The sequence below is a fragment of the Manis pentadactyla genome, chromosome 12 (assembly GCF_030020395.1).
Source record: "Manis pentadactyla isolate mManPen7 chromosome 12, mManPen7.hap1, whole genome shotgun sequence".
NCBI classification, from domain to species: Eukaryota; Metazoa; Chordata; class Mammalia; order Pholidota; family Manidae; genus Manis; species Manis pentadactyla.
Window position 1 is genome coordinate 106062169 of NC_080030.1, and position 21428 is coordinate 106083596.

The window sequence follows — 21428 nt, forward strand, 5'->3', positions numbered from 1 at the left end:
GTCCTACATAACAAATACCCCAAATCCGCACCCCAAGACAGAAGGTAAATGACAGGTTAGGTCCGGTAAGCAGCTGGCTTGCTTTCCTATCCTATTAGTTTTTTGTGCATGTCCCATTTAGTTTCATTGAACTCACTAATATTCAACAGTGAGAACTAATAGTTATCTCTGTAGAAAGAATAGTGTTATTCTTTAGTTTTCCTTCCTGTCAATCCTGAGTGACTATGAGAATATCGTGCTTTAAGACAAGGAACTTGTGGCCACAGCATAAGAATGTTTTTCAATCATGGCATGTGCTTGGGAAATAAGATTCTTTGAGATGTGAGTTAGGAATACCCCGACCTGCCCTTTATTCCTACTAAGTGCTGTGTGTTGTAAGTCTCTTCAGCATTTTTGGTGCTATAATAGCTAAGGTTTATTATTATGTGTTTACATGGATTATTATATTTAATCTTCCCATGTTACAGATTCGAAAATAAAGCACAAAGAGACGAAGGAAATTACTCTAGACCATAAAGTTGGTACTTGATGAAGCCAGGATTTAAATGCAGGTTTCTGGGATGTCATAGCCCCAGTTCTTAACCAGAACTTGATCCCCTCACAAAGGATGTCCTTTCGTTGAGAAGAGACAAGCTTGCATGCAATGATCCTGCACAGTGTACCTGCACACAGGCAGGTCCATTTACACCAGGAATGCTCCGAAATTTCTTCCGCGCCTACCCAAACCCTACTCAGAGCCCACCTCATCCCACCTCCTTCCCCAGACCTTTGTCCTTACCTCTCCACACAGGTCGGTGGGAATCAAGGGCTCACTGGACATCCTTTGCAACAGTCAGCACAGGGCTTTGCATGCAGGAGGCGGCTGTAGAGCAGTGGAAGTCCCCCCCCCCCCCCCCCCCCCCTGGTCTGGGTCTCAGAGAGCGGGAGTCAATCTCTGCTTTCCTACCTGCTGGCAGGGTGGTCCGAGATGCAGTGACCTCATCTGTAAAGAAAAAGAAAAAAGAAAAGAAAAATAAGTCATACTCATGTCATAGATTTGTTATCAAGATAAAATGAGCTACTGTTTATAAAAGTGCTTTGTAAATTAAAGCACCATTGAAATATGGGGATAATAGGATTAGGTCAATTAAATTTCATACTGCGTTTCTTGAACTTGTCCTGAGACTGCTGAGCTGCATCCAGTCTCGTACACGAGCACAGAGTGGACGCGTGCATTGAGGAAGGCCGCGCGATCAGGAGTGCACACCCTGGCAAAGAGAAGGCTCAAGGGAGTCTTCAAAACAAACTCCAAGTGATTGTTCAATAGACTTTTGTGAGCAACTCCACAGTCTCTGGCCTCAAATTAGAGCAAAAAGGGATTTGGTCCAGACATAAGGAAATGCTTCGTGAATATAAAGACTGTGAAACCTAGTATTAAGGGCAATTGTGGAGACAAATAACAGCCACAAATAAGTTACTGCATGCTGCCAAATTGACCAAGGAGAAAAGGAAACATGTTTATTTTTCAAAATGTGGATGTTCTGAAGCAATTAAATATCTTCCCTCACTAAACTGACATAGTTTTGGTCTTGAGGGCAGTATAAAATTAAATTCTTTAGCAGAGGTTTAAAATATAAGAGATGGCATCTCTACTGGGGAAGAACAGAAAACAAAATGAAAAACTATTAAAAATAGAACTATTCCAGATTACATATTTGTGGGAGTGCTATAAAAAAATTTCTGCAAAGATAGTAGAATCTCTAAGAAAGCCTCTCGATGAAATTAAAAGCATCGCATATGTATATGATCTCCCTTCTCTTTTCCCCTCGGACTCCTGCACAGTCACTCTCTATATATGACCAGCCACCACTACCATGCTTAAACTGGGGGCACAACAGCTTCCTGGGCATAGCAAGAGGTAGGCATCTTGCAGGCAGAGGGGCCTTACACCTCTGTGGATATGGCACAGAACAGGTGGAGACCCGGATGTCTTTGCAGGCATGGCTTCACAGGTGAGCTCTACCTTGTACGTCTCTTTCAAAAGGATGGGACCATTTCTGTGACGACTGAATACTGACGGCCAGTGTAACCCGAGCCCAGTTAAAGGTCACTGACCGTGCTCCGTGCTCCACAATAAGCTTATCAGGGCCATCTCTTGAAATAATAGCCACTTCCGATCCCCTCCGTCTTCTTCACTCTTTGCCTTGCTCCCCACATCCCCCGCCAGAGCCCACCCTTCCCTCTTGGGCATGTATCCTTCAGCAAGATTCTCTCTTTCCCGCTGCTGTCACAAAGCCCTCAATGTCCTCTGTGGAGTATCTCCATCTAACCTCGAGTCAAAGGCCATTCTTGCTTCAGGAAGAAAGAAAACCCTCTAAATTAAACGCTTCCCTTAAAAAGGGGAAGGCTTCGGTTTTAAACGAAATACTAAATTAATATACATTGGAGAGAATTTTTTGACCTAGCAGTGTCATTTCACAATTTCCTTAGAGAATCAGGGAACTCACAGTGTTATTATGTGGGTCTGTCAGGCAGGCAACAACATTCTTTTGCATTTTCTGGGTAATTGACTCAAGACTCAGTTTTCCTAAAATACAGAAATAGATAATTCAACCAACGCTCGTAGTGACTCTGCCAAAATGATTACCAGAATAGATCCATGCCATCGCTGCTTCGGGTCTCAGGATGTTGCAATCACTTATGACCCGGAGAAGCTGCCTTCCAAGTTCCAAGATCAGTAGTTACGTGGAATTTAAAACGATCAGTCTTTTATTGTAGCAAAACGTAACTAGTTGATTGCCAAAGATAAGCTTATTTGTGCAGAGAATTGTCAAAATCTCAAGGTGAGCATTACATCGGTGTTTTCCATGGCTGGGTGTCCTTAGGTGCCGGTTGAGCGTTTCTCCCACAGTAATTTGTCTGCAGTTTTTTGGCCGGTTTCTTTGCAGAGTCTACAATGTTGATGCACAATAGGGGCTTGGGGTGGATGACACAAACCCTGTGCTCAGCGGGTAGGACCTGCTCTGCGAACACTGAAGCTGGGTGCTAACTGTTGCCTACAAAGCCTGCATCCCCTAGTCCCACCGCCCCTCTCTACCCATGTCTCCACTGACGTCCCTGCTGCCTGGTTATACTCCGGCCACAGCAGCTCCTTCCTGGTTCCTACATTCACCAAGCAAGGCCCGGCTCCCAGCCTTTGTCCTTGATGCAGGACACCCGCCTGCCTCGCACTCCCAGATACAGACCTACAGGGCTCTCTCCGCACTCAATTCACAGCTCCTCAGAGAGCCTGCCCCCCGTCCTATCTGAGTGCATGGCTGTCACCCACCGTCTTCTCTCCTTGCTTTAATTTTCTTTTCTTTTTTTTTTTTTCCCTGGATACTTATTTTTTATTGAAGGGTAGTTGACACACAGTATTACATTAGTTTCAGGTGTACAACACAGTGATTCAACATTTATATACATGATAATTCTAGGTACCAGCTATCACCCTACCAAGCTGTTACAATATTTTGACTATACTCCTTATGCTATACATTACATCCCGGTTACTTATTTATTTTACAATTGGAAGTGTGTACTTTTTTTTTTTTTTTTGTGAGGGCATCTCTCATATTTATTGATCAAATGGTTGTTAACAACAATAAAATTCTGTATAGGGGGGGTCAATGCTCAATGCACAATCATTAATCCACCCCAAGCCTAATTTTCATCAGTCTCCAATCTTCTGAAGCATAACGAACAAGTTTTTACATGGAGAACAAATTCTTACATAGTGAGTAAGTTACATGGTGAACAGTGCAAGGGCAGTCATCACAGAAACTTTCGGTTTTGTTCATGCATTATGAACTATAAACAGTCAGTTCAAATATGAATATTCATTTGATTTTTATACTTGATTTATATGTGGATACCACATTTCTCTATTATTATTATTTTTAATAAAATGCTGAAGTGGTAGGTAGATACAAGATAAAGGTAGAAAACATAGTTTAGTGTTGTAAAGAGAGCAAATGTAGATGATCAGGTGTGTGCCTGTAGACTATGTGTTAATCCAAGCTGGACAAGGGCAATAAAACATCCACGTATGCAGAAGATTTCTCTCAGAACAGGGGGGGTGAGGTTCTAAGCCTCACCTCTGTTGATCCCCAATTTCTCACCTGATGGCCCCCCTGCGACTGTGCCTGTCTTAGGTTGTTCCTCCCTTGAGGAATCTTACCCGTCTCTGGCTAACCAGTCATCTTCCGGGGCCATACAGGGAAATGTGAAGTTGGTAAGTGAGAGAGAAGCCTTATTGTTTGAAAAGGTTACCTTTTTACTTCTTTGCATATTTATGCCCTGTGGCTTCTATGCCCAGCATTTGTCTTGAGGTGTCTTTACCACTTGGAAGAATTATGATACTCGGTAAATTCGACATGTGGCACGAATTCTATTTAAGGGTTGTAATTAGGTAGGAAGAAGAAAAGCTATAGAAGTAGCAGGTGGAAGAAAACATGGGAAGATTGATTATTTCTTTGACATATCTTCTTGTAGAGTAACTTCAGCATGGATAGGTTTTAAACCTCTAATTAAACTGTGCGCACACATTAACATAATAGGAGTACAGTTATGTAACCAAAGCATACCTGTAATTACCAGCCATCTCCAGTGAAACCAAGAAAACCAGTTAGGCACCTTAGGCATTTGTGAAAACTTATCTATGATATAGTGGATATTGTCCAACTGAACTGGAACAGTCTGAGAGAAATCAGACAAATTAAAACAACCCATTCCTGGGAACTGTTCACATTCCATGTGTTCTTTTAACAGTAGATAGTCTGTAGTTGTAAGATTTTGGAGCGCTACAATTTGCACTTCTCCTAATTCTTGGTTGAGTTCCAACAGTATAGATCCAGTCAAATTTGTTGTTTTACTGTATGCACAGGCCAGCTTAGATATCTCCTTCCTCATTCCCATGGCAAGTCCAGGAACTGGTGGGATGAGTGCATCTACAGCTGTAGCAGTGCGTGGATCTTTGTTGGGGTTTTTTTGCTGATCATCTTCTGGCATGAGTCTTCCCGAGAGTGCTGATGTTGGAAGTTCTTTTTCATATCGTATCTTAGTTCATTTTCGGGGTAGCCAAATTAGGCTTTAATTTTCTTTATGCACTTTACAGATGTTGTTTTATTCATAGCCTTGTCCTTAGTGCCTTGCACAGTATCTAGCACGTGGCTGGTACTCAGTAAACACCACTAAACTAATGGATGGACAGATGGCTGTTCGGCCTAAAGGGGAGACTGGGCAGATGCTCAGGCAACTACAGTGCAGTTGCTTCTAGAAGCCCCCTCCTGTCCTCCCATGTCCCCCTTGATTCCCACTCTCCCTACCCCTGAAACTCCCCACTCCCCCACTCATCCAGCCTCATGTGCTTCCTCTGAAGCTGTGGGACCTCCTTCTGCCACTAGCTTTATTTATTCTCTCCCCCGACCCACACCCCCAGCAACCCCATGGATGGAAAACAGTGGTTTTCTTGGCCAGAGCCCATTTAAAGATAGCAGAAAAGTTTCTTTCCCAGAGTGATTCAAATGTAAGCCAGGCACCCATCTTTATAAACTTTCCACCTAAACGGGTTGTATGTTTTGGGAATATATAGGTCAAATTCAAACTTAATTCCCTCCTTTTTGCTACGTTCTTGTCTGAGTAAATTTAAGCTGGAATCCAGCTGTGACGACACTTGGAAGATTTTCTCCATGAGAGTTTTTGAAACATCCCCAAGGCTTGAGTAGGGTCAGTAGCATTCGTTCAGGACACGTGGCCTCTATGATTCCTGAGAAAGAAGGGTCAGAGAGCTAGTGAGCACATATTAAGTGCCTGCCATACCCCACTCACTGGCCTGGAGATTTAGAATGTCCCTTAGGCCTTGCACAGGGTTCCTACTTGTCACACATGATTGAGAAGGCAGTCTGAACCCCAGGAGTCTTTGAGCCTCTATCTCTGGTTCTTCGGGCACCTCAAGAGCACCAGAAACATGCATGCTGTCTCTTGAATGACTAAGCATATCAGGTAGTGTGGCACCTGAGCTGCTGTAATAAGGACTCCATAAACCACATCACCCTAAATAAAAGTTCTTTGTATTTCATGCAACAGCCAAAAGGTGTTCCAATACAGCCCTGCATGGTCACCTAGGAACCACTGTTCCATGAGGCTTCCAGGAACAAGCTTGTGGGTTGGTTCCGATGTTAACCTATGTATCCATATCTAGAGCCAAGGCAGTTGGTCTAATTGTTGCCATTTCCAAGCCAGAAAGAAGAAAAGAGTAAATGTAGGCTAAGAACTTTCACCTTTAAGGAAAAGGTTGAAGAACTACAAATGCACCTTTTTCTTACATCCCATTGATGAGAATTTAGTCCCAGGGTCATACCTGCAAAAGAGGTTGGGAAACATAGTCTCCAGCTGCAGGGGGCAGGGGAGTAGGTGGGCCAAGAGCCCAGATAAACTTGGAGGGAGTTCTATTGTTTCCAGGGGGTGGTCAGCAGTATTTAACCAAACTAAGCTATTAACTGGCTGAATTTTAGGCCTGCGGAATAAGTCCTCTGGGTGATGTGATGAACACTTGCATGGTTTTGCCTGAATAGAACCTTTTGAATAACTTTCCTGAGTTTGGAGAATTCACCACTTTGTGACTGCAGCCTCCCCATGGGTAAGGGTGCCAACCTGTGTCTCCAGCACCTGTAGGCAAGACCCAGGAGTGCACCCCAGCCTCCCATGACCCGGGACACTCTCCGGACCTCAGTGCAGAGGCAGGCAGCCTGAGGAGCTCTGCGGGGTCCATTGGCTGGTGTGGCGGCAGAGCCATTTGACTGGGGGACAGACAGCAGGGGTACTGCGTCTGGCGTCAGTTACTTAAGCGTGGAAAACTCGGAAAAGGAAGTCTGGCTGCTCAGGGCCGATGAAAAGAGTTTCTGTCTTAAGTTTTGACCTGGTTTGGGTCTCTTTGGATTTGGACCTTGTAGTCGGAGCACAAACAGATGCAGCGGGTTTATTATTGCCCTCAGGTTCTTCCTAGAGGTCAGGGTTCTAACTCGGGATAGAGATCTTGGTTGGCGTCTGTCGGCTGTGCCTCGGTAGTGATGGTTTTTGTGAGATACAAGCTCTACTCGTATTGCAGTCATCGTGGACGGTGAGTCAGTTCTGGACTTGAAGTGAGGTTTATTCTTTTCAGAGATTAAGGCAGTAGTTTCTCAACATATGTAAAAAAAAAAAAAAGTCTTGGTTGATTAGAGGGCTGCACTGAATTGTGTTCTTCGTCAGAGAGCCCTGCTTCTGCTGCTATTTCCTGTGTCAGACTTCCTCCCTCCCCTCAGCTCCGCACTCATGCCAGGGCTGCTTCTCAGCCTTTGCCACCTGCACCTCTTGCCCCCCAGTGCCGACTGGAAGAATGTGAAAGATAACTTAAAACATATGACCTGCGGGGGAGAAAACTAAGGTCTCTCATTATGTTCCATCTTGTTCCACTTACACATGCCCCATCGTAGTCTAGGGCTGCTGCTCCCCCTGAGGGTCCTGTAGGGCTTGGTCGTGGGCAGGCACAGAGCTGGACCCAGCTTCTGGGCAAGAGGAACCCAGTGGGCAGCCGACAGACACCAGCTGAACCGAACCGTGTGGGCCTGGCGTGCTCCCCCGCTGAAGCACTGACCGCTCAGGGACTGTTTGTTTGCAGCAGCCAGAAACCTAGGTGACTGGCTAAAGCCAACCAGGGAGATGCACGGGAAGGCACGTGGATTTATGAGGGAAGGCAGGAGAGCGGACACTGGGCAGGGGTGAAGGGGAAGCGCGCCCGAGCGTGCTCAGTCCTCTCATGCCTGAAAATGTGCTCTGTTCCTCTCTCTTTCTCATTCTGTCTGCTTTTTCCATACTGACTTTTAAAATTTCTAGTGCACATGACAGAAAACAGCATTCACAACCCCACATGGACTATCCCTCGCCTGCTGGCAGCCGCTGTCCCCACACAGGCAACGTCCAGGCACTGGCTTCCTGTCAAGCATCAGACAGACATCCTTGTCAAGCAAAGGGCTTTCCCACTGCCCTGGGATGTTGCTTCCCATTCTTTCTAATGCAGAGCTCCGGGCAGCCTTTACCAGCTGCTTAAACACGCCCAGCCTGTTCTAATCCTCTTTCACCGGACACTTCTCCAAGCATTTTCAGGTAGTGACAGGGTCTTCTCTGAGTATGTTGCTCTAAAGCCCAGTATCTCTAGTTTCTTGAGTTACATGACACGTTCGGAATCTGTCTTACTCTCCTGGTAAGGAGGGAGTTGCCTCAAAAGCTTGTTTGACTTACAGAAATCCAATGCTAGCTGTGCTGCACCAAACAACAATGAAAGTCTTGGGGTGGGGGAACCCCTTCATCCTCCTTTCCCAGTCATACTTGTCACCCCCCACTAGGGTCCTTAGCGAACCTGGAAAAGAGAACACAAAGAAAACACACAGGGAAACAGAAAGAGTTTATCTTTTGGTTTTTGAATGTTGCATGACCCAGGTGCTTGGCAATACAGCACTGATTTAAGGAATTTCAAACAATGAAGTTGACCACGCGTGGTTTGTGGTGTGGTGAGTTCCCACTAGAACTTGCACCTCACCGACAAGGAGACTTCACTCCGTTCTCTTCCAAAGGCGATCCTATGGGGCCTTCCTCCACTTTGGGAATGGTCTCTGGAGCTGGAAGCAGGGCTCACCAGGTGGGCTCAGCCGGCCGCAGAAAAAGGCAGCTCCAGAGGTGTGATTTTACTACCGTTTACAAGGGAAATCAAGAAAAAGGAGGGCGCGGTCCCGAGACGACACTCGGGAGATGTTAGACCCTTACAACCTCCGTGGCTGCCGCGGTGGGACCAGCCCTTGGGGCCATCTGTCTTAGACACGTGGTATTAATGATCAGCTCAATTTCGGAGATGGGAAGAAAAATACCTTCAGGTTTTAATACAGGGAAATGGGCACTTGGGAAATCCCTGGAGATCACCCCTGAAATGACTGAGCTCCCTCAACAAACGGCCACGACTTCACTACCTTCTCCCGCACCCATCCCTCCTCCTGACAGCTTTGCTTGTCAGTAGGAAAAAAAAAAAATCAAAATCACAGATCTCTACTAACATTTGTAGAGAAAAAAGAGCAGACAGACACAAAATTTCAATCACTAACAGCGAATGGGCAAGGTCCAGGGAGGCATAACCCTGATGGTTGGGTTTTACCTCCTGAGCTGATATGGGAATTTTGTGTTCTGGGTCCAAAAGACACAGACACTGAATCACTCTCTTCACTTATGAGCCTCTTTAATATGAGACACTATGGTTTGATGTAACCACCCTGCCAATTCAGTGTATCATTTTAAGAATGATAAAAAACCATTTTAAAAAGCAGAGATAAAATAAAAATATTCTTTGTGAATAGGGAGGAGAAACAAAGAAAGAATTATTTAGCTCCATTATAGTACAGAAATTTCCAAACCAGCAACACTGGTGGCCTTTAAAGTGAAGCTAAGAGAACTTCAAGATAATGACCCTGACTTGAGGCTGGAAGGAACCCACAACATCCTTCTACATGGGGACTTAGAGAGCACCAGATGCGTGTAGACTCATGGGATCTGAAGCTGAAAACTGACTCAGATATAAGAAATGGTACAAAATGAAATAGACCGAATCTTAAATGATAACCGAAATTTCTCTACATGTAAGGTACAAATTGCTATGATTTTAGTATCAAGGCCTATGTGCCAGTACAGTTTCCCTACAGGCACCTTCTCCTCCACGGCTTGACTGCAGTCCCAGGCAAATAGTTACTGTTGTTTTGGTTGATAGACTCTATTGGAAGTGCCATCCCCTTGAGGAGATTCAGGTGGGAACAGGCGTGGGCAGGGAGGGAATCAGGTGCGTGTGGAAATGTGCCACCCTGTCCTGGTCTTGCTTCGTCCACTAAGAAGCAAGTGACCGTGACAGGGCCGAGACCTGGGGGGTCCGCCCCACACCCCATCTGTCTGCTGCATGGGTATCTACTCTTCTCAGAGTGGTTTTCTTCTGACAGTTACAGCAGCGGAATCAACACTTATTTTTTTTTTCAAAATGACTCAGAGCTTTATGTTCTGTTGCTTTAGGGTAATACCTATGACACATATTAGGACAAGATGGTGCAGGGCTAGAAAGAGTCGACGTGACAAGCAGCACCCGCTTTGGGGAGTAACATCTGAATGCTGTGACTCTTCAAGTCTGATGACTCAGCCACCCAAATCCTACATGATGTCCCTGTCGTCATGTTCCTGGAATCATCTGACATTGCCCCTGATACTGTATTATTAGATGAGAGAGGTAATAAAAGTTTTATGACAAAAGTCTTGGTGTCTAGAGAGTCCCTGTGCTGGAATCATGAGATAAAGTTGTGATTAATTCTAAGCATGGATAGCACTGTTATGAACGGCACGTATCTATTGAGACTTACAGAATGAAGCCAGACTTGCAGGTTGAGACTTATCTATGGAAGCCAAGTACTTCCCTACTGGCCGATGTGGGACAACTTTCCCATTTTACCACAGAAACTGATGCACGGAGGGGGTAAGTAATTTGTCCAAGGTCACTGAGCGGTGGTATCTTCAGAATTTAAATCCCAGCCTTTGAGATCAGATTCCTTCCAGGAATTTCTGTTAATGTTACTGTTATTAGTCTGGCCACCCAGCCTCAAAATGTTAGATCTGGGAGAGATCTAGAAGTTTCAGAGCAACACATTCATTGTAGGAATGAGGAAACTGAAGACAAGAGAACATTGAATGACTGTCCCGAGGACCCAAACCTGCATCGTGGCAAAACCAGGCTGACACCAGTGTTGTTTGTTCTGTTCCACACATCGGCTCTTCTCTGCCCATCAGTCCTTACTGCTACTGAGTCACTGAGTCTTATCTACTTCCTTCCTGGTTTTTCTGATCTCATGGCATAATTGCTATAGAGAAAAATAAAGCAGGAAATGGTGATAGAGCCCAGACAGGAGGACCACCTTTTTGAATGTGCCCACCTGCCACCTCAGACAGACCTAGTTTTCATCTTACTTAGGCTACAAGCATTTTCCAGAGGACACACCAGCAAGCCATGAGCCCACCTTTTCCCTGACCTGTCCCCTCAAAAACCCACCAAAAAACCTGGCCATACAAAGCCTCTTAACTGGTCACAGATGCCTTCTTTGTTCTGCTCGCCAGAACAGAGAGGTCCCTCTCAGGTGTAGCAATAAACCTGCTTGGACTGTTGAGTTTGCGTCCCTCCTTTTCCTTTTAAATGGGTATTAGGAGATGCTTGGGCAACTTGAGAAGAAATTGCCTGGGAAAAATTCACTGAAAGTGTGTTTTTGGGTATAGAAGGAGATGAAAGAGAGGGCATAAAAATATGAAAGAGAAAAGCATTTCAGGCAGCAGAAAGTGAGAAAGTCTGGATACACCGGCTGGAGACTCTAAGAAATCGAGTGGCTGAAGTGGACTGAGGAAGAGAAATGAAGTGAGAGATGAGGTTAGAGAGGTGGGAGTGGGATGCAGATTTTTCAGGTCCCTGGAAGCAGTGCATGATGTCTAACTCTGAGTGAGACGGGACGCACTGGAGGTTTTGAGCGGCTGAGTGACACGGTCTGACTCACATTGTAAAAGGATCACTTTGGTTGCTGTATTGAGGATAGACTGTAGGGAAGTAGACAGACCAGTTAGGAAGCTACTGCCGCAGTCCAAGCAAGAGATGATGGATGATGGCCTGGACAAGGGTGGCAACGGGGAGGAGTGACAAACGGCCATATTGTGAACATATTTTAAAGGTAAAGCTGACACTATTTCCTGATTGACTGGATGTGTAGTGGGAGAGAAAAAAAAAAAAAGAGTTAAGGGTGACTAAGTCTTTTGGCCTGAGTAACTGGAAGTACAGAGTTGAGTCTATGAAAAGAAGAGAGAAATTTGTTGTGGTAAGAGGGAGAAGGGCAGGAGTTCACTTTAGACATGTCAAAATGGAGATGCCACATAGAGAAGACAAGGAGTGACTCTACAGCATCTTACTACACTGACGGACAGTGACTATAATGGGGTGGGGGTGGGGGCTTGGTGATGGGGGGAATCTAGTCACCACAATGTTGCTCATGTAATTGTATATTAATGATACCAAAAAAAAAAGAAAGCTAAAAAAAAAATGGAGATACCAGTTGTTGAGTAAGAAGATATGAGTTTGGAGGAGAGAGCGGGACTAGAAATGCACATGTGAGGTCAACAGCAGAAAGTGGATGGTTTTTAAAATCACAATACTGAATGATACCAGGTGTGTGGAGAACAGGAGAGGTCTATGGACGAAGCTATGAGACATCATAACATTTAGATATTGTGAAAATGTGGATGAGCCAGTGAAGGGGACTAGAGGAGGGGCTAGGGTAATGGAGGCAGCCCGCGAGGGCGTGTATCCTGGAAATCAAGTAAATGACTCTGAGAGCAGGAAGGATCAGTTACACCAAATGCCACTGACGGTCCCCATGAAGTAAGGACTGGGAATTGGCCTTTGGATTTATTGACAGGCTGGTCATCAGCGATTGCACAAATGATTTAGTGAAGTGATTGGGAGCAAAATCCTTGGCTGGCAGCAAAGCCCTTATTCGAGTCAATTTTTAAAACAATAGGAGAAAAGGAAACCGGACAACCTTTATGGGTTATTTTGTTATGAATGACCAAGTGATTGAAATGTCAAAGTGATTAGATGGAAAAGTAGAATTAGAGGAAGGTAGTTTTTACCATGGGAGAGTCTTTCTTCCTGTCATGGGAATGATCTAGTAGAGAGGGAAAGATGGTCAAAGTGGAGGAGAGAGGTGCTGAAGCCACAGAGAATGGAATCATGCCCAAAAATGGCATTAACAGGGGACACAGGCAGTTTATCCAGAAGGAAAGACAGAGTAGATGGCCCCAGATGTGGGCAGATGGAAGGTGAGGAGCTTGCGGAGATTGTCTCCTAATGGCTTCTATTTTAAGAGTGACAGAAGGGGCGAACGTCGTAAGCTGAGAGTAAGGATGGAGGATGAGATACTGACTTTGAAAGATACAAGGCAAAAATAGGCAAGGCAGAGGTGGTGTAGGCCAGTGAGTGAACGCGCTAGGGGCGTGCAGTACTGTTACTCCGGAGCACTAAGAGCCCACTTGAAATTTGGGGTTTGATTTAAAATGAGACCAGTCAACAGGGTCATGTGTTTATCTCCAGCCTCATTCATATTTGGGAATGTACCTATGCACAAGGGAAGAACTGTATGCAATTGGAATTCAGGTGCTTTTGTTATCTTTGCTGCATAACAGATCCCCAAGCCTAGTAGTCTTTACCACTATTTCATTATTTCTCATCAGACTGGGGCTCCTCTGCCTCCAGGGTTACCAGTCAGGACTGCAGTGACACGGTGGGCTCGACTGGGCTGACATGTCCACAACAGCTTAGTCACATGCCTGTATCTTGGGAGGTTGGCTGAAGGTCTGGGCTTCACTGGGATGCCAGGATGGCTGGGCTTCCGTGCAGTCTCATGGCCTTTTCCATTCCACCAGCATGTCCAGACTTACTATGTGGCAGCTCAAGGCTCCAAAAGTAAAAATAAAAAACAGAGGCTGCCAATGCTCCTCAAGTCTGAGACCTGGAACTGGCACAGCAGCCCCACCGGCTCACTGAGGGAGAAGATTAGAAGAAGGTGTGGCACACTGAGAGCTACCTTTGGGGACCAGCCCCCAGAACCTCTGCTGCGGCTTTCCCTGAGTCACGTCTCTTCCATATGAAGAACACATTCACTCGCTTCCCAGGCCTCAAAACTTTCATCGCATGAGAGCGTCATGCTTAGGATTTGAAGTCTAGGATATTGTCAGTGGGTGTAGAAGAGGCCCCTTGGGCACATCTCCTCTTGATCTGAAGATGAGTGAAGTAAAGAGACAGTATCTGATCCCCTCTGCCACTCCCCCAAATTCTCAACCTGTAATAGCAAGGCCGGAACAGGAGAACGAGAGGCTCCCATTTAAGGTGGGGGTAGGGCAGGAAGCATATAAGAGTGGCTGGTCCAAGTTCAGCACTCCTGAAATCTGCAGGGCACATACCACCCACTTCCCCTACTTCAGGGGCAAAGAACAGACATTTGGTAGGGCAGAAATTTGTTTTTTCTGGGACTATTTCTCCTTGGATCTTGGTTTTCTTCTCTGGGTTCTTGATCTGCATAGAAAACATACTTCTTTTTCCATAAGGCATGGGCCATGTTTGCATCTGAATAGCATTCTTAGCCTTATTCTTGTCTGTTAGAAGTTGGGGCCCATAAGTCTATTTTCCTTTTTGACTATTTCTGTCCTTTTTAGTCCAAGTTAATATAATTCCTTTAAAAACTTTGTGGGTTTCTGTGTATCAAATTATAATCTACTCCATTAAACTAAAGCCTTATTCTGCTTGGAAATCTCCTGAGCCAGACCCACCCTTCATTAAGTACCCTCTCTATCTATTGTGACAACATTTTTCCAGTTAATTGGCTGGTACTTAACCCAGGACTCCTATTTCCAGCCTCTGAACAGTGACTTCTTCACTGCCCTTCCAGTCTTCATTCCTAGTCTTGCTGAGGCTCCTCTGCCTTCTGTCTGGTCCCACAGGCAATCCCACCAATTTCAGGCTTCTATTATATCAACTCAGAGCTTGTAGAAACCAATACCTATTTGTCTATTGATGCACTACAAATAGCTCCAACACTTAATGTTTTAAAGCAATTGCAATGTATCATTTATCAAAAGTATGTGGGTTGACCGTGATGTTCTTTTCTATCATGTGGTGTCGACTGGGGCTACAGTCAGATGGGGCTCAACTGAGCTAGTCATTTGGCAGAGACAGCTCAAAGCCTGGCATCGCTTCCCCGTATGGCCTCTTCATGTAGTATATCGTGGGCTTTCTTTAGCAAGGTAGCTAAATTTCTACATAGTCACTTAGGGCTCCCTAAATTGCAAATATAGACCCACCAAGCCTTCCTAAGTCCTAGCCCTAGACTGGCACAGAGTTACTTCCACTGAATTCTGGTTGGTTCCAGTGAGCAGTAAGGCTCAATAGGGGAGGGGACTACAAAAGGGCAGGATACTGGTTTTTTTAATCCATTCAGTCATTCTCTCTCTTTTAATTGGACAATTTAATCCATTTACATTTAAAGTAATCATTCATAGGAAAGGATATATTATCGACATTTTGTTAGTTGTTTTCTAGTTGTTTTGTAGTCCATTGTTCCTTGCCTCTTATCCTGCTGTCTTTTATGTGTTTTGAGGCCTTTTGAGATCAGGATGCTTTGACTTGTCATGTTCTTTTGTGTAATTACTAAGGAATTTTTCCTTGTGGTTACCATAAAGCTTATATAAAATTTCTTAAACTTATAATACCTTATTTTAAACTGATAATTGAACATCAATTGAATTTATAAACTTTACACTTTTACTTCTCCTTCCCCTTACATTTTAGGTTATTGCTGTTACAATTTACATGTTTTTTGTAATTTGTAAATAACAACAGGTTATTGTAGTTATGGTTATTTTTGCTACATTTTTTTTGAATTTTAAACTAGAGGAGTAAGTGAATTATGTACCACTATCACCATACTGCAGAATCTAACTATGATTATATATTTACCATTACCAGTGAGATTTACACTAGCTTTTTATGCTTTTATGATGTTAATTAGCACTCTTAACTTCTACTCACAGAACTCCCTTTAGCATTTCTCGTAAGGCAGGTCTGGTGGTAATGAACTCTCTCAGCTTTTGTTTGTTCAGCAAAGTCTTTACCCCTCCTTTGTTTCTGAAGCCTAACCAGGTACAGAAGTCTTGTCAGTTACTTTTTTTCACTATTTTAAATATGTCATCCCAGTCTCTTCTGGCCTTAATAGTTTCTGTTGAGAAACTGCCCATAGTCTTATGAGGACTCCCTCGTAGGTAACTTCTCTCTTTTCTCTTCCTGCTCTTAAAATTCTTTAACTTTGTCTTTTGACAATTTAATTATAGTGCGTTTTTGTGTAGCCCTATTTTGGTCCAATCTATTTGGAATCCTCTGTGCTCATGGATCTGATATCCATTTCTTTCCCCAGGTTTGGGAAATTTTCAGCCATTATTGCTTTAAATATACTTCCTGTCCTTTTCTCTTTCTCTTCTCCTTCTGGAATTCCCATAATGCAAATATTGTTTCTGTTCATTGTGTCCCACGATTCTCGTAGGCTTTCTGCACTCTTTTCTTTTTGCTCCTCTGCCTGGGTAATTTCCAGTGTCTTATCCTCCAGGTTGCTTATTCTCTCTTCCATGTGGTTAAATCTAGTTTTGAAACTCTCTATTGAATCTTCTGTCCAGTCATCATATTTTTCAACTCTAGCATTTTTATTATGGTTGCTATTTCATTGTCATACTTCTTGTTTAATTCTGGCATTGTTTTCCTAATTGTGTTGAGTTGTTGTGTTTTCTTGTAGCTCACTCAGCTCCCTCCCAATGACTGTCCTGAATTCTTTGTCTGACATTTCACAGACCTCCCATTTCTTCGGGTCAGTTATTAGTTCCCTTTAGTGGTGTTCTTAGCTGGATTTTCACGATCCTGATCCCTTATACAGGCATCTGCACATCACATTTGAGTAACTGGGCTTCTCTCTCAGACTTTACAGGTCAGAGGTAGTTCTTCACCAGTTAACTCAGTTTGGGTTCCTGTGCATATCTGCTGCTGGGCAGGTGGGGTCTGCTATTATGGTCAGTTTAGGGGAGAGAGGCAACTGTTTGAGCTCTGAAGATGGGGCTGAGGAGGTGCGCCACTGCTTGAGAACAGCTGGGTAGACTGCCGGCTTGGTTCCCCCCCAAGGGAGCCTGTAGGAGGCGCTCCACAGTTTCCTGGTCTCCCTGGTCAGACTTAGGTGATTGGGGTGGGGTGACTACATTCAGCTGTAGACGGGGGATAAATTAGCTTCCACTGGCAAGACAGTGAGACAGGACCCTATGCCTGTATGGCTCATTGTCTGGAGACCCAAGTCAGGCCTGAGTGGGCACTGAATTCCCTGGTCAGATTAGGCCACCAGTTTTGCTCCGCAGACAGGGGAAGCCGTGGGCTGAGCTCTCTGTTCAAGGTTTCCTCTTCACAGAACCGCTGAATAGGCTATGCAGCTTCCCTTGTGCCCTGGTTAGGTTCCCTGGTTGGCAAGCTGAAGGCTGCATCAGCGGTGAGGGGGCTACAGACCTGATTCCCTCCCTGGGCACAGTGAGAAAAGCAGCCCTAAAGCCCATAAAGCTCTTTGTCATCTTAAATAAAACCTGGTTTCCCATTTCCCTAACTGGCCAGGGCCACTGGCTTTGCTCTGCAGACCATCAGCTCTGCCCACCCACCTCTTGGCTCAGGTGCTGCTGGGTACAAGGCTCCCAGTTGTCCTTCTCCTGGTCAGGTGGGGCTGTGATTCAGCTCCTTGTCTGGGCGTGGGCAAACTGGGCTCCAGAGCTGGCAAAACTTGGTTGAGGAGCCGAACCAGGCAGATCTGCTCCCCACCAGGTGCCCTAGAGCATGCCCTCGCCTTGGTTCTGCAGATGAACAAAGACCCTGGCTGGGCTTGCTACTCCGGCACTGCTGGCATGAACCCAGCCTGCCCATCCATGTGCTGGGTGCTGCAAGCCTCTCCCACCTTCTCTGTCAGTCAGATTCCCAGTGGTTGAGCCCCACAGATTCCCTGCAATATCTGTGCTGCAAGATCAGAGTAGAGCAACTACTTAGCAACTTAGTCACCCCATTGCAGGTTTTCTTTTCCCTGTGTAGGAGTGGGAGGCTCTGGGGAGCCCTCTCCATGCGGTGCTGCCCAGGCCTGGGGGCAGGGCAACGCAGCCAGCGTGTGGCAGCTTCTCTCACCCTTTTAATGTGGTGTCTTGGTCTGAGGTGTAGGAGGTGCCTCAGCCTTACCCCCATGTTCTAGGATTCTCTCAGTGGTGTCTTGTTCTTGAATAGTTGTTGCTTTTTGTGATGGCGAGTGACGTCAGGAATGACCTATGTCACCATCTTGATGACATCACTTCTTATGCCAAAAACTTTTGTAGCATTAGTGTACCCCATAATTTGTAGATTTCTCCAACTGAATCACAAACTGGTTGGGGCAAAAGACCCTGTTTTTTTCTTTTTTTAAACTTTCTTGCCTTGACGCTAGGTATAATACTATGCCGATAGTAGATGGTTGACAAATAAGTGCTGAATGAATGACTAATATATTGGAGGCTTGGAACCATTCTTAGCCATGGAAGACAGTGTTAGGAGAGGATGGCTGGATACTTTCACACATGCAATTTCATTTAGTTATCACCATTACTCTATGGCAGAGGTATTATAATATCATTACCTTTAACATAAGCAGAAACTGAAGCTTTGAGAAAATAATGCCTGACTTTGCATGGCTGGAATAGTCATGATTGAAGTTCATAGCTGTTTGTTTCTAAGGTCTTTGCCCTTCCCACCACTCTGAACTGCTGCTGTGTGAGGGCTATTTATCCTGCACAGGTAGTAGAAAACCAACTTTGACTAGCTAGGGCTAAAAGAGATTTTATTGGAAGAATCACAAAATAATAGGAAGGTCTTCAGAAACAAGGGTTTTTCTGGGAACATCAGCCCAGGAACTGGGGAGAGGAGACGGCCAGGCTAGGCTGCCTCTGCTCAGACTCCATTCTGTCCCCCTGAACAGAGCTTCGCTCTGTGTCTGTGAGGAGGGAGGGCTGAGGGGGCAAAGCAAGATGTTCACTAGCAGCCCCAGACTCAGATCCTCCCTCCTGTGTGACTGGGCAGTCCCCGTGTATGTATTAGCTCTTGAAACAGCATTTGTCAGCAGATTTAATGTGCATCCCACTAAATCTCTCTTAGAGAAAGAAAAGCAAACAGTCACATGGTTCTAGAGTGCAGCATGTTGAAGAGGTGCACGGCTGGCCTGGCTGGTAAGTGGTCAGCATTGTACCCTGAAAGAAGACAGAGGGGAAGGCCTCTCACATCCTCTTTACCTTCATCCAACACCACTCACATCTATTGCCAAATCTCTGTGGTCACCCTAATCATTATTCTGCTATTGCTGATTGATAGGTGTCCAGAAGGTATACATTTATTATTTTTAATTATCTGACATGGTATTAATAGACAACAAGGTTCTCAATGCTTTAAGGATAATACTGATGATATTCTTATTTGTTATAGGTGGCCTTTCCCTCTCAAGCTGATTAAATCAGTTATCGGTACTAGAAAACCATGACTGGACCAACATTCCTGCACGCCAGCATTTTCTAGTCCTTTAAGGCAGTGTCTGCATGTAGGGTGATTGCCGTGGTTTTTCCATTTCTTTCCTTTTCTTTTTTTTTGCCATGGGTCTCCTTGTTCAAATAAAAATGTATACAGTTTCAGTACATGTAAAACAGACAAAAGCAAGCCTTTTGCTTTTTTCTGAAGGACTTCAGAATAGGACACAGCACTCCTGGGTTCTTCCCCTGCAAATGCTTCTCCTTGGTGGCCTCAGAGGAAGTCGCTCAGGATAGACTTGAACACTCCTGGGGGGAAGTGGGGGGACCCTGCCCTGGAAGCCAGAAGACCTGTGTGGTAGATCTGGCTCTGCTAGTAATTAGTTATGCAACCCTCAGCAAGATATCTAACCTCTCTTTTTCTACTGATGAGATGGAGATACTACTACATGTCCATCCCAAGTTCTGGGGGGCAGTTGGGACCCAAGGGCATGGTGCATACAAAGTGCTTCACAAATGGTAAAGATCAGTATAAACACGTACAATGCCTCACTGCACTTATACGTCAGTAAATATTTGTTGATGTAGACAGAACTGTGTAAGTCAGGAAACAGAAAGAGATAACCAACAGGGCCCATTTAAAAAACACTGTGTGGCTGTCCATGGTTTTGAGAGAATACACATAGGAGTATTGAAACAGAAAAGCTTTTCAGTGTATATATAAATAGAACAATGTCAATATTTTTAACTGTCTAGTGTTAGCAAGGTGACCGACCATTAGTTAGGTGCTTGGTCCTAGAAACACCCTAAGACAAGTCTATGGAGGAAAAGAGGGAGGGGAGTCCAGAGCATGAAGGTAAATTTGTGAGCAGTGATGATAAATGCCACGAGCTCATGGAAAAAGATCACTTGAATTAATTGGCATCACCATTCCTCACAGGCTGTTGATGGCTCCGGGAACAGGGTGTAAATCCCATGAAATGCAAAGCGGGGCCGCAAAGTGTCCGTCTATTTGAATCTGCTGTTCAGAAAGGAAATGAGCGGCGCTGTTCAAATGTTGTCTTTCCACTTGCCAAGAACAACGATCAGACCCACACTTCCATGAATTAACCTGTGAAATGAATAAATCTTCTCTTCAACAGTTTCATGTCATTGGTTCAAATGGTGTAACATTTCTTACATAAAGAACTTAAGGAGAGTAAACCCATTAGGGAAAGCAGGGAAATTTATTACACTCCAGGGCTGTGCTTTTAAACAGACCTCGACTGTATTAGCGCACAAAATGGCCTTGTGTTGAAGGCTGGTCAATTCCAGATCGGCCACAGGCATGGTAGGAACCACACTGTGCATGTATTTATCCACCTCTCTTGGCAGTAGGAACCGTACTGCTCTGTGACCGAATCTCATCCAAGGCCTAGGAACCTGGTCCCAGGAGATTAGTGGGAAAAGATATGTTCCCCAGGTCAGTCATTACAATTTAATTGTAATTTATTTTTCCAGTAAAATGGGCACTTTCTTAATATCTACAACTGTACAAAAATAAAATCTGTAGCTGACACACCATTTGTGAAATGGTTCCTGAGAACACCATTTACAAGTTATATTTTTCCTTCAAATGTGCCGTTTCTTTCTTCTTCTGCTCTAGGGGCTGAAGAGTCCACTCCACCTTTTCCACAAATATCAGCGACTTGGTGGGAAGCTGTTTATGTTTCTCCTGAAGCACATTAATGCTTCCAGCCAACAAGAGTGGCTTTTCAGACTCGGAATGCAAGGCCAGAAGGAGCCAGCCAGGACTCTCCAGGAAATAACAAATGCTCTTTTACCTCAGGCTGTTTTTGAGAAAGGATTTTCTTTTTTTTCTTTCAGGGCCTGTTTACCTACACAGTGATATTCACCCCTAACCCTACTTCAGGGAGAATAAAAAGGGCTCAGGGATGCTTTAAAGTGGAGCAATTGGAAAGTTAAACACCTTCAAATGTAGAAGTGCTAGATAGGGTGGGTTAAGGCTTTTCACGTCAGAATAGATCAAGACGTATTTTCTCACAGCCCCCTTTATTGGGAGATGATTTTAAAATAAATTTAAACATGTAAATGAAAATAAATTATTTTTATCATCAACATTCTGGAATATTCAGGCCACAGCTTCAAAAATCTGTGCCCAGTGCCAAGAAAGCCCCAGCTTTTAGGCAGGTGTCAACTTTGATCTCCAG

At 44.7% G+C, this 21428-nt stretch overlaps 2 long non-coding RNA genes across 3 annotated transcripts in view; one reads left to right on the top strand and one right to left on the bottom strand.

The window, feature by feature from the left end:
- Positions 1-894: 894 nt before the first annotated feature.
- Positions 895-21428, bottom strand: part of LOC118921225 (uncharacterized) — a 358711-nt gene continuing 338177 nt past the window's right edge. The window contains exon 4 of the long non-coding RNA XR_008992890.1: positions 895-982. This is a non-coding gene — a long non-coding RNA (uncharacterized LOC118921225). The remainder of the gene's footprint in view (positions 983-21428) is intronic.
- LOC130679894 (uncharacterized) lies at positions 11670-20430 on the top strand. 2 transcript variants are annotated; one of them, XR_008992892.1, is made up of 3 exons: positions 11670-11789; positions 18857-18927; positions 20159-20430. It is a non-coding gene; the product is annotated as an uncharacterized LOC130679894 (long non-coding RNA). The 2 variants fall into 2 exon arrangements; XR_008992891.1 differs by lacking the exon at positions 20159-20430 and adding an exon at positions 19181-20131.